Here is a 10,491-nt window from a genome sequence, read left to right as displayed (position 1 = left end):
CCATAAGTGATTGATTTTTCTTAAGTTTTGTCTATAGATATGATTTTTTTTATGTCTTTGATTTCTTACTTTCCATTATGTTTTGTTGTTCTTGCAGTATGAAAATGAAGATTCTCTCACCATTCGGGTTTATCTGTAAGTGCTTTTCCATTCAATTTCCTTATGATTTGTAACTCTTCAAAAGGTAATTTTTATTTTCTCCTAAAAGTTTCTTATGTGCATCCATTTTCTCAGAAATTTTAAATAGTTACTTTGTTTTTCTTTTTATGTTTCCCAGTAATCCCCTAATCACGATGATAACTCCTTTGTTTGTATCTACTCCCTTGATTCCCTAACATATTTCTCACCCATCCACTTAATTCCTCAACAGGTACACTCTACCTTGTTACTCGCTCTATATTCATCAAATGCTACGGCCTCTGAATTCTTTTTTATTGCAGCAGGAACAGTTACAAATCATTGAGGTTCATGGTCCACTTAATCTCACTTGGGATTTACTTACTGCGTTTGGTCAGTATACTACCTTTTCATTAATTGGGTACTAGGTCTATTTTTTATTGTTTCAATTTTGGCAGTTTCTAATAGGAAAATTTAGTTTCTGATCTTTCATTTATATACTCTCATTCTTGAATCAAGATCTATGGGCTCTACATCTGGTTTTGTTTCCTCAATCTGCTATTTTAGAAATCCTCCTAATTTGTATTTCTAAATGACTTGATTTGGAAAATTTAAAAATGGAGAAATCAGAACTAATTAATTATATATATAAATATTATTTATTTATTTATTACGTTATTCGGTCTGATCAATCCAAGTCATCCGATCCGATCAAATGACCCTTGATCTTAGCTATTTATTAATTGATAGGCTTATTTTTTGATCATTTGATCGGATCAGATGGTTTGGATTATGAAAATTAACAAATAAGCCTTTGAGCTTCTAACTTTTTTTTTTTTGGAAATTTAAAAATATCAGTAATTAACATGAATGTGTTTTTTTTTTTTTTGCAGAATGTTTCCAAATGACCAATCTCTCGCAACATTGGAACAAACTCGTCTTGCTAGATTGAAGAGGAAAAATAAGTTGATTGAGAAACGCTCACACAATAAAATTTTAAAAACTAATACGTCATAAACTGGTAATTTTAATAATTTAAATATATTGAATTAAGTCTATGATTGTTTTGTTATTATTAAGTCAATTTTGTTAATTGCTTTTTTAGATTAACAATCTTCAATATATTTATTTATAGTTGCAGATCTCTCCAATGTCGGCTCATCAACTAGACAAGTAAATATAATTTATGCACATTATAAATTATAAATCAGCCATTGATAATAAATTTATATATGCACATGTAAAGCTTATTTGACTTTCCTTGTGTGCTAAGCAGACACCAAATCATCTGTTTTTCCTATCACAAGAAAATTCTCACTTGCAAAGCCATGAGGCAAGGATGAAAATGAAGAATAAATTGCAAGAGAAGTGTTCCATGAACTTAAATTCCAATATAAAGGAGTTTCGATCAGGTAATTAATAGATTTTGAATATATCAATATTTTTACATTTAATTATTCAACCAAATAACTTGCAAGTTAATTAAAATCATTGTGTCAAAATCTTAAACTTATTTTGTATCGTAAATTTTATTTCATATGAGGGTTAAAATGATGCATTATGTTTTATAGATATGTGATTTATTGTTTGAAAGCAATTGTAATTATTTGTGAATTAATAAACATTTTTTTTGAGTTGAAGGTGTTTCATATACGAGTATAAAGAATTTTCATGCGAATGAAGATAGAAGGATTTATCTACAGGACATTACTAATGGTATTTCATTAATTTTATGTTACGCAGTTATTATTTATTCAAATATTAGTCAATTTCATAATAATTCATATGTAGGAAACATTAATTCGTTTGAAAACTCACCAGTTCGTGAAAAACGTAACTCAAACACCACCACGTTGGATGATGTGCATATTACTAATGGTATTACATTTATTGTCCATAAATATATTATTTTCTATTTGTGTTGAAATTAATCACAAAATTTATATGCATCGTTTTAATATTGTATTTGAATGTTTTTATTTTATTGATCAATATACAATATTTAAATACAATAAGTAATATACTTATAATTTTTTTAATAAACTACAAATTATGCAAAATGCATATATATTGGATTTTGGAGTTCCCGAATATATATGCTCTTTTTGTGGTGCATTATTTTGGTATGAAGAGCGAATTCGTAAGCAGCGAAATTCCAGTGTACCTATATTTACATTATGTTGTGGGGCTGGGAAAGTAAAATTACCGTTAATGAGGGATCTCCCAGATACATTACATAATCTTTTATATGGGAGTGACAGTCGAAGTAAATCATCAATAGAAAATATCAGAGCATATAATATGATATTCTCCTTTACATCAATGGGTGGTAAGATTGATTCTTCACTGAACAATGGAAATGGACCATATGTCTTCAGACTTAATGGTCAAAATTGCCACTTGATTGATAGTTTGCTACCACAACATGGATCACAACCAAAGTTTGCACAACTTTACATACATGATACAAAGAATGAGATTTCTAACAGAGCGGGATCTTTTTGGTACGTTATTATATGTTTTATCATTACTGTAGCAGAATTAAATTTTTTTTATCTAATTGTTACCTTTTCAATATATCAATCCAGCTCTCGAAATTCGAAGAAACGTTTTGATGAATCCATCATTAAGGACCTAAAAGTTATGCTGGACGAGTACAATGTTTTAGCACAATCATTTAGAGTAGCTAGGGATAGATTGGTTGGTGATCAATATCCAGAGGTAAAATTAAGATTGATTAGAGGTAGGAAAACAGATGGGCGAAGGTACAACATGCCAAATGCTTCGGAAGTTGCGGGCTTAATAGTGGGAGATGTTGATACTTCAGAAACATGCAGAGACATTATAATCGAGACTAAGAATGGTATGTTGAAGCGTATTAATAAGTTACATCCATCTTATCTGCCTATGCAGTATCCATTGCTTTTTCCATTAGGCCAGGATGGATTTCGAAAAGATATTTTGTTTAACAATAATAAGAATGGAAAAAGGGAAACAATTAGTATGCGGGAGTTTTTCTGTTATCGAATACAACAAAGAAACAATGAACGATCATCTATTTTGAATTCACGGAAGTTGTTTCAACAAATTTTGGTTGATTCTTACACACTGATAGAGGCCGAAAGGTTGAGCTACATTAGGAACAATAAAAAAAATTTGAGAGCAGATTTATATAAAGGGCTATCAGATGCAATATTGAAAGGTGAAACCAACCCATCCTCAAGTGGGAAAAGAATCATTCTACCATCATCATACATTGGTGGTGCAAGGTGCATGTACTCTTAAATTATAAAAAAATTCAAAATTTAGTCAATGTTTTTCAAAAGTTGTTAAATTTCAAATATTACATATAACATTATCTAACAAAATCTTAACTAATATAAGTGTTTGATATTAACCTTAGGTACATGATGCAAAATTATCAAGATGCGATGGCAATATGTCGCTGGACTGGATATCCTGATATTTTCATCACTTTCACATGCAACTCAAAGTGGGTGGAAATACAAAGATTCATTAACAAAGAAGGCTTAAAAACAGAAGATAGACCATATATAATAACAAGAGTTTTCAAGATAAAGTTGGATAAGTTGGTTCATGACTTGAAAAATGATAAAGTATTTGGAAGGATAAAAGCCCGTAAGTCCTTATTTTTTATAATATTATAATTTAGAACATTTCAATAATGAGTATTCTTACACATGTTTGTACATGACAAATTTTCCAGTTATGTATGCACATATGTTGTTGTTCTTGCATCCAGAAGATAAGCATCCGTCGGGAAAAGATATTGACAAGATCATTTCAGCAGAAATTCCAGAACTGGGTGAGAATCCTCAATTACATGAGTTGGTTAAAAAGTTCATGCTACATGGCCCTTGTGGTGTTTCAAATAACAAATCACCATGCATGAAAGATGGAAAATGTTCCAAGCGCTTTCCAAAGAAATTTAACAAGGAGACAAGTGTTGATGAAAATGGATATCCGTTGTACATGAGAAGAGATAATGGAAGAACAATATTGAAAAACAAAATTCTTCTTGACAATAGATATGTTGTGCCATACAATCAGCAGTTGTTATTGAAATATGATGCGCATATTAATGTGGAATGGTGCAATCAACATAGAGCAATCAAATATTTGTTCAAGTACATAAACAAGGGGAATGATCGAATAACTACTGCTTTTTACCAACAAAAGGGAAATGTTGGTGATGTCATCGAGGATGAAGTTAAAATGTACTATGATTGTAGATACATTTCCCCTTGTGAGGCAGCATGAAGAATATTTGCATTTCACATTAACTACCATGAACCGACTGTTGAAAGACTTAGTTTCCATCTTCCAAATGAACAAAGTATTGTGTTTAATGACGATGAGCCAATTGAGGATGTTGTTAGAAGAGGTAATGACGCCGGAACCATGTTTTTGCAATGGATGAGAGCAAATGAAGAATATACAAAAGCGCGAGAGTTAACTTATGTTAAATTTCCAAATAAGTTTGTGTGGAAAGAAGTGGAAGTAATTGACCCTACATCCAGTATAAAAAAGAAGATCAAGAAATGGTGTCCTAGAAAGCGTGGGCTAAGTGTTGGAAGAATATTTTATGTTCATCCAGGAGCAGGTGAGTTGTATTATCTTAGAATATTGTTGAATATTGTGAAAGGCCCAACCAAATATGATGACATAAAAACTGTGAATAATATCTTATACCCTACTTTCAAAGATGCTTACTTTGCATTGGGTTCACTAGATGATGACAAAGAGTACGTATATGCAATTCAATAAGCATCCTTCTGGGGAACATGCCATTTTCTTCATTTATTGTTTACTTCTCTATTGTTCTCAAATTGCATTACAAGTCCGGAATCAGTTTGGAATCAAACATGGCATTTACTTTCCGATGACATCCTATATCACAAACGAAGGCTCCTTAATAACCAAGGTAATACATTTATAATGCATTGCTTTAATTTATCATTACTTATATTTAAATTCAAAAATTCCACATAAAAACATAGTAGGATTGATATCAACATTGCATTGTTTATTTAGAAAATCAAAATGAATCAAATATATGATAATAGAAATGAAAACTATGATCCAATAAATAACACTTTTATTTTATGTATCATGTTTTGTTTTCTAGATTTGCAAATGGATGATGAGCAGTTAAAAAACTTCACACTTTCTGAGATAGAGAAAAATCTGAATAGAAATGGGAAAAGCTTAAGAGATTACCCTTCATTACCATTCCCAGATGCATGCCTAACTGAGGAAGGAAGAAATAGTCTCATTCAAGATGAACTTGGTTATGATAGAGAGTTTGTTGGAAGAAGAAAGTGACCATCTTATATTGTCTTTAAATATTGATCAAAAAATGGTGTTCGAAATAATTATCAAGGAAATTGGATCGAAAAATGGTGGTTTCTTTTTTGTTTATGGATTTGGAGGAACTGGGACGACATTCATATGGAGGACTTTGTCATCTTTCCTTAGAGCTAAAGGTGATATTGTCCTAACAGTAGCATCAAGTGGAATTGCGTCTCTCCTTATGCCTGGTGGTCGAACTGCACATTCTCGATTTGGTATACCCATACTAATCACTGAAGATTCTACTTGCAACATCAAACAAGGAAGCCCATTAGTTGAACTACTCATTAAAGCACAACTTATTATATGGGATGAGGCTCATATGGTTCATAAACATTGTTTTGAAGCATTTGATAGGACTTTACGTGATATCATGCGCTTCCAAAATAGTAATAGCATGGCTTTGTCTTTTGGTGGAAAGGTTGTTGTTTTGGGTGGAGATTTCAGAGAAATATTGCATGTTATTCCAAAAGCTAGCAGACAGGACATAGTATCATCTATAATAAATTCATCTTACTTGTGGAGATATTGTAAAGTACTTCAGTTAACCGAGAACATGAGGCTTTAAAGTCGAGATTCAAATACTGATACAGAAGAATTAAGATCTTTTTCTGAATGGATCTTAAGCATTGGTGAAGGAACAATTGGTGGGGAAAATGACGGAGAAGCTACATTCGATATACCTGAAGAATTATGTTGTTCCCGTGTAATTAGTTCCAAGGGGGGGTTAGGAACTAATATAACTATTTCGTTTTAGTTAAGCTGACTTAATATATTTTCTTGAGTTAGTTAACTCGGCTTTTGGTCAGCACGGCCGATTATAGTGTATGACAGCTTTAGTCAGATGTTGACTAGAACTATTTTACGTATGAGTTGGGAATTGACACTTTTGTGGTCAGCTTCCAACTCAACACTTTTATTTACTCAGTGTCAGTTTAAACAATTTATATGCTGAGTAAATATGACAAGTAACACATACAGATATATATATATATATATATATATATATATATATTGAGAGAGAGTTATAGATTACTCAGTACGACTTATCCTGGTTCGGCCTCTCCGCCTACGTCCAGTCCCCAGAATCCCTCCGGGCTTTTTAAATCCAATACTGAGCTCTTTAAATGTAGAGCACAAACCGTTTACAAGGCAGTTGAATATGCAAGAGTACCTTCCTCTATTCGTCTACTCAACTCCTACTAAGTGCTATAACCCAACACCTAGATTTCTCTACCACTAAGCACTCAACACCGAGTGCTCAGCACAACACTCTCAATTTTACAATTCATACAAATTGTTCTTTTCAGATGAAGAACACTTTAGATGATTACAGAAAATCAATCTAGCTTTTACACAAGAATAGAAATTTGGTGTAAGATCTCTTTTGGCTTTTGTGTGCTTTTGTATGTATATACTTTTTGTTCTTGTTGTGATCGGCTTATGATCCAAGAATGATCATGTCTTTATATAGTTGAGGTCTGAAGCAGAAATGGTTTGATCTTTGGATTTGTCCGTTGATCCAAACAGGTCCTTTTTGAGACAAGTTCTGGTCAGCTTCAGTTTTGCAGGCCAATCCTGTCGTCTGAATTCCGCAGGCGTCAGATTTGTCTTCTTCTTGCAGGTTTCGTCTTCTTGTTCCAGTTCGTCTTTTAGCTAACGAACGTTTGACCCATGCCTCTCGAAATTAGCCTTTGCGTAATTCCAAGTTTTCTATTATTGGTGCAGACAGTTGTCGGAGCTTGTCTTTTAGCAAACGGAACATTCATGCTGTCCTGAAGATCACTCAGCTTGTCTTTAGTAGCCGTTGTTTGTGATTGTTTTCTAGTGCATATACTGAGTTCTCTTTTACTCAGCTTCCATGGTTAGCTTTGTTCTGCAAGACATAGTTCTCAGAAGACTTCCCTACTTTTGATACTAAGTTTCGTTCCACTCAGCTTCTTGATCTTTAAGCTTCTGTTCTGAAGATGACTTATCTTTTCTCATGTTGAGTTCCATTCTACTCAGCTTGTGTTGTGATCTTATGCTGACTTCGTCCTGTCTTACTTTTTATTTCTATTTGTATTTATATTTATACTCATCATTGAACAAACATATTAGTATAATTAAATCAAAGCACTTAAATTTAATTGTCCCTTAATCATGGATTAACTTAAATAATTTTGTCAAATCAAAATCATGTGGAAAGGTGTTTCAACAAACTCCCCCATTTTGATGTTGGCAAAATATTTAATTGATGGAACTCAGCATTGAGATTCCCCATGATTGAAATTCTCTTTTATGCTTCTGAAATTACTCCCTCATAAGGGTTGCACCTATTGACTTGACTTAACTCTAAACCTTCTAAGATTTAATTGAGCAAAGTTAAGGCATGCTTATACTGACTTAGTTCAGTTCTAGACCTTCTAAGATCTAATTCAGATGAGCCTAGGTCAGTTTTCAGAAGAGGTCAATATGTGGGATATGTTTTGACTCAGTTTTGATACATAGTTAGTTTGATATCAGAGTTATGGAAAACCTTTTTAGAGCAAATGTATCAAGTCTAATGTGTACTGAGTATATTCCCTTTTTCATTTGTTTGTTCAATTAAGACAGATTAGCATAAAGCACAATACGTAAGTAAGCATCACATAAGATCAATCAATTTGGAATAAAAGATGCATAATTTTCTAGATAGTCAGCAAGCAAGAAACATACAAGTCAAGACAAACTAGAGAAATAGAGAAATCTAGCTAAGTTATTATTTCTTTCTATTGACTTGGGCAGGATTAACTTTGGCTTTGCCCTTTTTTTGCTGCTGACTACTGGATGCACCGCCTGCTTTCCGTAAGTGGTGCTGAGTTCTATCAGCTTGTTCTTTCTCCCCCGTTTTGCCACCATCGGGCGGAGGAGGAACGAAGGTGTCGTTGAGAGCAGCACGAGTTAATCGCACGGAATAAGTCTTAAGTCTTTTCGTGCTTTCCCTCAAACCATCAAAAACGGGAATACCATCGTCCAAGGTGTCTTGGGAAATTCGGATAGAGGCACTGAGCACACTCAATATATATTCTTGAGATTTTCCTACCCATATGATAGTGTCAGTCAGCATGGTATAAGCTTGATGGTACATCTTAAGCAAAGTCGAATCATAGAACTGACGTTGAGCGTTTGTGTGGCGCACGTGTTTGTAGGTGGCTCGTGAGTATTGCAATAATTCGTTCATCTTGAGTTGATCAGTGTCCATCTCTTCCTTACTCAAGTTGAGTAGACGGACAGCTTCACTGATTTGTTCGACCGAACATTAAGAAGTTGAGGAGATTAGCTCGCGAGTGCCGGTCAGCTCAGAGTTCAACTTGGTAAAATGTTGATTCAACTCAGCAGAGGTAGCATAGCCCATGTTGACTGCAGAAAGAGCATTAATTTGGCCTTGAAGGGAATCCATGTGATTCACCATCATTAACTGCAGTTCGGCCAGCTTGACGATGGATTCTTGCTTGGGTTGCTGTGTTTGGACCATTGTCATGACACTTATTAGATCTTTGAGACCCTTGATCTTATTGAGGAGCTGAGTGACAGACAAGATTTGTGGTGACTCAATGTTTGCAGACCCAGCAGCATCGGCACGATAAGTGTTTAAGTCCTGAAGAATTGTTTGAGCGAAGTCAATAATGCGACGTCCAGACTCAATAGCATGAAGATAGGCATATGTTGCTTCAGGAATATGCTCAGTTGCCGGAATCCGAGTGGAGCCAGAGGGGCCAGCTTGATTAACAGCTGGGCTTTTACTTAGGTCAGCTGCAGGAACTGACTTCTCAACATTATGTGATATTTGAGTGGAAGGAGGTGGATCAGCAGAGATATTGACCTGCTCAATGTTGGTTTGAGTTGGTGCATGAGGAGTCAACATAGTTTGAGCAGGATATTCCTTTGCATGCTTGTCACTTTGAGCAGCTTGGACTTCGAGCTCTTGCTCGGCAGGGATTGGATTTTTCGGAGACTTGGCTTGTTCCTCAGGATGAGTAACAGAGGCTTGTTTTTATGTAAATTGCTCCTAAGCTGGCTCAATGACAGATGAAAAGAATTTGAATTGCATTTCCGAGAGATCGATGATGGGATCTCGGAGAGGAGAATCACCCAGAAGGTCAATAACTGGGGATTTGTGAGCCTTTTTCTTGAGGCGCCTTAATTTCTTAGCCTTTGGAGGAGAAGGGTCAACTTGAATGGAATCAAGAGATTCAGAAGGTGAATTTACCTCAAGGTCAGCATGTTCCTTTGCTGTTGGCTCAGCTTGTTCTTCCCCCTGCTCAGTGCTAACTTCATGTTCATGCTCAGCAGCTATTGTGGGCTCATTATCCACTGTCTCATTTTGCTCAACATTTGCTGTCTCCTCAGCATCAAATTGTCCTCCGAGATTACCCAACTCTTCTTCATCTTGGTCAGCAAGGATTTTCTCAAGATCAATGCCTTGACTTCTCATAAAATGTGAATCTGTAGAGAAGACAATGCCAAGTGGGGTGCATCAATGGGACTCAACCTAGAAGAGATCTTCTTCTTCTTTCTCAAAGGCTGCTCGGGAGTATCCTCTTTTTCTTCTTCCTCAGGCTCAGCTGGTCTTTTGAGGTTTTCTGCTGACTTAGATGTTGGTCTCGTGTGATTAGTTCCAAGGGGGGGGGGGGGGGGGGGTTAGGAACTAATATAACTTTTTTCGTTTAATTTATGCTGACTTAGTTATTTTACTAGTTGGTCAGCTCAGCTTTTGGTCAGCTTGGTCAGATATGCTATAAGACAGCTTTGGACTGATATTGACTAAAGCTGTTTTATTTATAAGTTAGATATTGACACTCTTGGAGGTCAGCGTCTAACTCAGCACTTGAAATTACTCAGAGTTAACTTTAAACAATTTTATATGCTGAGTAAATTTCACATACAACACATGCACATATATAAGTTAAGAGAGAGTTTAGAGATTACTCAGTATCACTTATCCTGGTTCGGCCTCTCTGCTTACGTCCAGTCCCCAGA

At 34.9% G+C, this 10,491-nt stretch overlaps 1 pseudogene; it reads left to right on the top strand.

Annotated features, from left to right (window-relative positions):
* The first annotated feature begins 2,169 nt into the window (after nt 1–2,169).
* The window catches only part of LOC136216644 (uncharacterized), a 28,483-nt pseudogene continuing 20,161 nt past the window's right edge, over nt 2,170–10,491 (top strand).

Source organism: Euphorbia lathyris, chromosome 2, assembly GCF_963576675.1.
Source record: "Euphorbia lathyris chromosome 2, ddEupLath1.1, whole genome shotgun sequence".
Classification (NCBI taxonomy): Eukaryota; Viridiplantae; Streptophyta; class Magnoliopsida; order Malpighiales; family Euphorbiaceae; genus Euphorbia; species Euphorbia lathyris.
Note: the sequence above shows the minus strand (reverse complement) of the source record. Positions and strands in the feature narration are given on the sequence as shown.